The sequence below is a fragment of the Marmota flaviventris genome, chromosome 15 (assembly GCF_047511675.1).
Source record: "Marmota flaviventris isolate mMarFla1 chromosome 15, mMarFla1.hap1, whole genome shotgun sequence".
NCBI lineage: Eukaryota > Metazoa > Chordata > Mammalia > Rodentia > Sciuridae > Marmota > Marmota flaviventris.
Genome location: NC_092512.1, coordinates 77,724,730 through 77,732,867, shown reverse-complemented (window position 1 = coordinate 77,732,867; position 8,138 = coordinate 77,724,730). Strand labels below are relative to the sequence as shown.

The 8,138-nt window shown below is 40.6% G+C and overlaps 1 pseudogene; it reads left to right on the top strand.

The window, feature by feature from the left end:
- The first annotated feature begins 239 nt into the window (after nt 1-239).
- Nucleotides 240-1,012, top strand: LOC114090598 (high mobility group protein B1 pseudogene; annotated as a pseudogene).
- The last annotated feature ends 7,126 nt before the right edge of the window (nt 1,013-8,138 follow it).

Genomic DNA, 8,138 nt, shown 5'->3' with positions numbered 1-8,138 from the left:
GTAATGCTCCTGCTTCAGCCTCCCATCAAGCAGCTAAGATTATAGGCATGTGCCATGGCACCTGGTAAGTTCCTTAAAATTCTTATAAATTATTTTTTTTCCTCCCAGTTGGTTTACAAAACCAACAACGCAACAGCCATTTTAGTGATTGAGCTCTGTAGAGGCAGCTCTGGGGAAAGTGAACTAGATGGACACTAGATGACTGTGCCTCACTGACTGAGAAAAAAAAATAATTGAACATGGGCAAAGGAGACCCTAAAAAGCCAAGAAGAAAAACATTATCCTATCAATTCTTTGTACACACTCATCAGGAGGAGCACATAAAGAAGCACCCGGATGCTTGAGTCAGCTTCTCAAAGTTTTCCAAGAAATGCTCAGAGAGGATGATCATGTCTGCTAAAGAAAAAGTAAAATTTGAGGACATGGCCAAGTCAGACAAGGCCCATTATGAAAGAGAAAATCAAAATCTGTATCCTTCTGCATGGAGAAACAAAAAAGAAGTTCAAGGATCCCGATGTACCCACAAGGCCTCCGCTGACTTTATTCTTATTCTGTTCTGAATATCGCCCCCAAATTAGAGGAGAACCACCTGGCCTATCCATTGGTGATGTTGCAGAGGAGCTTGGAGAGATGTGGAATAACACTGATGCAGGTGACAAGCAGCCCTGTGCAAAGAAAGCTGCTGAGCTGAAGGCAGCACACAAAAGGGACGTGGCTGTCTCCCAAGCTCAGGAAAACCCGATGCAATAGAAAAGGGCATCATCAAGGGAGAACGAAACAAGAAAAATCGGGAGGAGGAGGACAGCAAGGGAAGGATGAAGGATGATGAAAGATGAAGAGGGTAACAAGGAGGAGGAAGATGAAGAAGATGATGATAAATCAGTTGGTTCTAATACAGTTTTTTTTTTTTTTTGTCTATAACGCATCTAGACCCCTGTACTCCATTCACGCCTTTTATTTTTTATTTTATTTTTATTTTTGGGAACAGGGATTGAACTCAGGGGCCTTAACCATTGAGCGACATCCCTAGCCTTTAAAAAAAATTATTTAGAGAAAGAGTCTCACTGAGTTGCTTAGAGCCTCGCTAAATTGCTGAGGCTGGCTTTGAACTCATTATCCTTCTGCCTCAGCCTTCCGAGCCACTGGGATTATAGGCATGTGACACCGCGGTTGGCCTACTTTGTCATTTTGAGAGAGAGAAAAAAAATGTTGCAGCTGTTTTGTTGACATTCTGACTGCTTTTCAGTACATATGACTTTTTTATTACTTAAAAAAATAAAAGAAAAAGAAAAACACTCTGACATTTTCAGAATATGGGGCAAAGCTACAACAAAGACATGAGGCTGTTGGTATATCTGAGAAGGGCCTGTTAGAGAAGGGATGCGTTTGCAAAGGATTTGGTGCAGCAAAACAAAAATGCAAGGTTTTGAAAAGACCCCAAAGGAAAAGTGCTGAAATTGATGCCATATGTAAATAGATTAAACCTGGTGTGACCTTAGGCAGAACTTGCTCATCACAGTATCTACCTGGATGCGTGTGTCCGTGGTTGCAGGGGGTGGTGGGTGAATGGGCAGCTGGGGGAAATTAGTTCCTCTTTTAAGTGAATCAATCTGGAACCCGGTAAGGACACACGGTTACTCCAAGATCTCTCATACAGGGAGCAGCGTGGCCCGGGCATGATCACTGGATCCTGAAATGCTGTATAATTACTGAGCAAAAGCACCCTTTAGTGATATGAACTCCTTTTGCTGGATAGTACCCATTTGCATAGATGCATTTTTACACAGGCCCCCCTATGTAGCTTGACTCCCAAAGCCACACCCCATCACTTCCCATGTGCTGTTCACCATCACCCTCCCCTCTACCTTCATTTCCTCCTGATCCTTATGGTGATTTCTGTTGCTAAGGACTCCACATGGCCTGTGGACATCTAGGCAATATCATTCTGGATTAAAAGGAAGAATTGGGAGGCTAATTTGGGGTCAGCAAGAATCACCCGATGCCCATGAGTTGCTTCCAACTGTAGCACAATCTCTCATCTGTGGAGCCTAGTACCTGTGCAACCTTGTTTTTACTTTGAAGATGCAAGTGACCCACCCGTGTTTCTCTCTCTCTTCCCCCAGAAATCATCTTCTTTGACTTCTTTATAGCCTCTGGATATTTCCTAATGGATACCTGTTTATTAGGTTCTGCATGTGACTTAAATCTAATTCCCCTAATTCTCCACATCTCTTGTACCCTTCCTTCTGTCTGCTCTTTGAAGTCAGGTGTGAGGCGCACAAGGTCCCGTTCTTACCTACAGTGCTTCTTGTCAATTGCTGCCCCTCATAGGGAAAGTCACTCCTTATAGGAACTAACCCTCCCAGAGCTGACTTCACACCTTCCCATGCTCCTTTGCATTCAGAGGCCTTCTCTTGTTGTAGATGCTCATGTCTGAAACACAACATGTGGTTTCCTTCCCTAATCAACTCCAGGGCTCTTTCTCTTTCTGAATTCTCTGTTAGTACAGCCAGTATCAGCATTAAAATTCCCCAACCTTAAGCCTCTTCTCTCTGCCACCTCTTCCCCCTTGCCTCTAACCCTGAGTCTACTCAAGCCTTCTAAGAAATTGGCCTTTTCTCAACACACTCTCCCTTTCCATTTCCAGTGGTTTCCATAACGGCAGCTCATGCTTGAGTGTCCTGTCAAGTGCCCTGCCTGTAGGCTCTCTCCCTTCCACCCAAACACGGAAGGTGTGGCTCATACACACTGCAGAGACCCTACCTCATGCCACGCTTCCTTCTGCACTCAGCACAATGCCTTTTGAAACATAGGCACTCGACAAGTGTTTGTGTAATGAATGAGCCAAAAGAGGTGTATGGGAGGTTGCCACTTCTGAGGCACAAGTGGCAACCGAGATAGGAAAAGATTGCAATTGCAATTTACAAATGCTCCTCTGCTGAAAAGAAAAAAAGAAGTTTAAGCTATAAATATTCTTCCTGGATAATTAAACAGAATAAAAGGTAATAATAGTTCACATAAAATGCAATCACATTTTAATGGATTCTGAAAATTAAGTGGGATTTCTGACAATAAATCTTAACACATTTCCATTACCCATATTAGAGAATCATAATTTCTTGTGACTCAGAAATGGCCCAGACCTTTGAATTACACTGAAGTTATTATCATGGAGCCTGAAAATTGTATTCTTGGTAATAAAGAATTAAACATAGTCACTCTAAAATGGCAGATGTTGTTGGATCTGGGGTTTGATTTTATCCAACTTGCTAAGCTTGTAAGTTATCCTGTTAGTGTATTATGACTCTTGCAGAAGACATAAGATTCTTCAGTTGGAGCAAAGGATTTAATAATACAGAGCAGTGTCATGATTGTCACTAGTTTTCTTGTTCTCTAAGACCTAAGGGAAGAAACAGCCCAGATGGATGACTGCGAGTGGGGTGAGTTGAGTTACAGAAGAGGGGCATCCCTCTGAAGAGTCTGCTCTGTGATCCACGGGGAGGCAGAGATTCAAGATTGTCCACTGCAAACACAACCCAGAAAAATGACTTGGGTAAAGAGTGTCAGAGACTTGCATTCTTGATAGACCTGGAAAGAGCCTATAGGGATGCTGAGAGCCATGGTGAATTGTCTCTGCCAAGATGTCAGATGAAAATTTATATTCAAAGTAACATTTATTCTTAGCTTTCTGATTTAGGGCATAGACAATTAGGATTAGTCAATGATTGACTTTTATCCAAAAATAAACTTGGTGGTCATAAAAATTAAAAATTAATAATTAGTAACTAATTATGGGCTGGGGATGTGGCTCAAATGGTAGCATGCTTGCCTATCATGCATGAGGCACTGAGTTTGGTTCTCAGCACCACATTAAAAAAAATAAAATAAAGATATTGGGTCCACCTAAAACTAATATATATATTTATTTTTTAATTTTCGGTGGACACAACACTTTTGTTTGTATGTGGTGCTGAGGATCGAACCCGGGCCACACGCATGCCAGGTGAGCACGCTACCGCTTGAGCCACATCCCCAGCCACCTAAAAAATAAATATTAAAAAAATAATTAGTAACTAATTAATTAACAATTAATAATGCATTAAATATATAGTGTGAGGAAAGATATAAAGATTATAACTTGGCATTTTACCTCAAGAAGTATAAGTGAAATTCTCATACTTTAGCACAAGATTTGAAACCTTTGGGGAAAAAGAATCATACTGTATTAGTCAGCTTTCAATCACTGTGACAAAATACCTAAACTAACCAATTAATAAGAAGGAAAGGTTTATTTTGGTTCTCAGTTTCAGAAATTTCAGTGCATTGTCACTTGGCCCTGTTGCATTGGACCTGTAGCAGAACAGTACATCAGGTGAAGGAGGCCTGATCACTTCATGGTATCTGGGAAACAAGGTAACATGAAGGGTCCAGGGTTTCAATACCTCCTTCAAGAGCATGGCCTCATTGACATAGCTTCCTTCCAGTGGGCCTCACCTCCTAAAGATTTCCCTGTCTCCCCAAAGCTCCATGAGCTGGGGACCAAGTCTTCAACACATGAGCCTTTGGGAGACATTCAGGATCCAAAGTGTAACGCTTGCTGTGTATGATTATTCTTTAAAGCCTGTGACTATTATACCATAGCAGAATCTGATATGATCCTGATTATTTTCCTGATGGCATTTATTTATTGAGCACTTTACTATAGGGGCACCTCATGTTAGTGATGCACATTCAAAAAAGGCAGAATAGTGCTTTTCCACGAAAGAGAGAAAACTGAGTTTGTTATCGCCATTTGCCACAGGTCTTACCATCTACTCTGGTACATTTGAGCAAAAAGGAATATATTAAAGCATATTCATGGTTCATCAAATCTCTGATGGCCCTCAAACCAGGCAGAGATGCTGCATCTCCAGAAAATATGCAATGTGGAGAAATCACACCGCAGAGCAGTCTGGTAGAAATTATACTGCAGCCATGGTTTCATGGCTTGTCACTATAGTGCTCAGAACCAGACTCCAGACCTCAAGAAACCATTAGCCTGGGCCACCTTGGCTGCCGGAAGAATCTTCTCATTGCAACTACCTCTTCCTTCATTTGCTCATTGCTGCTTCTAGGTCGCACATTGTGCAGCAGGATTATAGAAGCTGGATCTCATACAGAACCTGGCAACAAAGGACTCAGGGGCACTGACATTTAGCTTTATGATCTGTGTAATTCGGGAATGTAGGCTAACAGGGTGGTTGGAATAGGTGAACCAGTCTTTAGTCTCTGCCATCAGCCGTACAGATAGGGTATACACAAATAGTAAATAGTAGGTAGTTAGTAGACAATTGCTAAAAGGATTGCAGTAATGTGTACTAGCTTACACTTAAGATGAGTGTAGATGTCATCACTATTGTGTGGAAATATGATGTGAACCATGAATGTGAGCTGCATATGTGATTTTTACATTTTATAGTAATCACAGGACAAAAGTAAAAGGAGCTGGATAAGGTGGTGCACACCTGTAATCTGGAGGACTGCAAGTTTGGGGGATAGCCTGAGCAACTTAGTGGGAACCTCAGCAACTTAACAAAACTGGGGATTTGGCTCAGTGCAGAACGCTGGGTTTCAATGCCAATACAAAAGTGAAAAAGGAACAGGTTGTATTACTTTTATTATTATAATATGTCTTAGTTAGCTTTTTCACTGTTGTGACCAAAAGACCTGACAAGAACAATTTGAGGAGGAAAATTTTATTTTGGGGGGCCTCACGGTTTTAGAGATCTGTCCATTGATGGCTGACTCCAGTTCCTCCAGGTCTGAGATGAGGCAGAACATCACAGTTGGAAGGGAGTGGCAAAGGAAAGCGGAGCTGGGAAGATGGCACCAGAAAGGAAAGAGAGGGAGAGAGAGAGAGAGAGAGAGAGAGAGAGAGAGACTGAGACTCTTCACCAAGGACAAAATATATGCCCCAAAGGCATGCCCCAGTGACCTGCTCCTCCAGCCAGGCCCTACCTGCCTACATTTACCACCCAGTTAATCCCTATCAGGGCAGTAATGCATTGATTAGGTTAAATGGTCACAACCCAATCATTTCACCTCTATGCTTTCTTCCATTGTCTTACACATGAACTTTTGGGGGAACACCTCACATTGAAATCATAACATACTTAACCCAATATATCCAGAAGTCAACAGAACATTGAAGTCAGTTAACGTGAAGTCAATAAAAAAATAAATAAGATATTTTACATTTCCTTTTCTCATTCTAAATTTTCAATATGGTGTATATTTTCCCTTTACAGGGTCTCTCCATTCACATTAGCACATTTGAAGCGCTCCACAGCCTCACGGGGCTGGTGGCCACTATGTACATGAAGAATGCTAAAGGAATTCAAAGAGGAACAAGTGAGCTCTGGGGTAGATGAGCAGAGCTTCTAGGAAGAATGAGACTTGAGGGGCTGAGGATGTGGCTCAGCAGTAAAGTACTTGCCTAGCATGCGTGAGGCACTGGGTTCAATCTCTGGCACCACATAAAAATGAATAGATAAAATAAAAGCATTGTGTCCACCTACAACTAAAAAATATTTTTTTTTAAAAAAGAATGGGACTTGAACTATGTTTAAAATAGTAATAGACCTTAGAAAAGTTTGAACGTGGAAAACAATATGGCAAATACATTTGGGTGTCATGAGACCTTCCCAAAGGCTTCACATACCTGTTTTCCTTGCTGCATTTGTCATGGTTTCAATCCAACTCAGAAACCTAACTGTGTCAATACACTGAATTCTTTTCATGGAAGAAAACACTTAGTTGTTCACAAGCCTCAGGATGTGGATATATGAAATCCAAGGGCCAATTCTTAAATTAAGATTTTAAATTATGAGATAATTATGGATTGAAAATTTATGGAGTGATCCATGTACCCTTTGGTAACATTTTCACCCAATGGTAACATCTTGCAAAACTGCAGGACAAAAATCACAAGCAGGATATTGACACCCAGGCAGTCAAGGTACAGAATAAATTGTTCCATCCTCACAGGATCCCCCTGCCATCCTTTTAGAGACACACTCACCACCCTCCTGCTTCTTCCTCCCACTTTGTAAAATGCCTGGCAACCCCAATCAGTTTTCATTTCTATAGTTTTGTCATTGCACATACATTATATAAATGAAATCATATAGCATGCAAGATTTTGTGATTGACTTTTTACAATCAGAATAATTCTCTGGAGATTCATCCAAGTTCTTGCATCTACCAATAGTGTGTTCCTTGTTTTGCTGTTATTTCCATTGTGTAGATGTACCATTCTTTTACTCATTGAAGGATGTCTTGGCTGTTTCTAGGTTTTGGCAATTGCAAATAAAACTCCTCCAAACATTTATGTACAGACATTTGCATAAACATAAGTTTCCATTTCTCTGGAATAAATACCTAGGAATACAAATCTGGTTGTGACATGTTTATCATTTAAAGAAACTGCCAAACTGTTTTCCAAAATGGCTGTACTAATTTACATTTCCACCAGCAATGTACGAACAGCCTGGATTCTCCACATCCCTGTCAACATTTGGTGTTGTCATTATTATTTATTTTAGCCATTCTCTATGGTGTGCAGTGATATCTCATTGCGATTTTAATTTGCATTTCCCTAATGGCTAAAGATGTTGAACACAATTTCATGTGATTATCTGCCATCTGCATATTCTCTTCAGTGAAATGTCTCTTGATGTCTTTCAAACACTTTCTAATTAGATTGTTTGTTTATTTTACTGTTGAGTTTTGAGAGTTCTTCACATAATCCAGATACTTATCCTTTCTTTTCTTTTTTTTTGTTTTGGTGGCAGGGATCAAATCCAGGGGTGCTTAACCCCTGAGCCACATCCCAAGCACTTTTTATGTTTTATTTTGAGACAGGGTCTTGCTAAGTTGATGAGGCGGACTTTGAACTTATGATCCTCTTGCCTCAGCCTCTGGAATCCTTGGGATTTCAGGTGTGTACCTCTTCTCCCACTTGTCCTTTTCTTTTTTGATACATAATAAATAAATACTTTCTCCCCATCTGTAGAAAGCTTGACTTTTCCTTATCTTTCATAGAGCACACTTTGTAATTTTGTTGAAGTCCAATTTATTAATTTTTCTTTTTACGGATC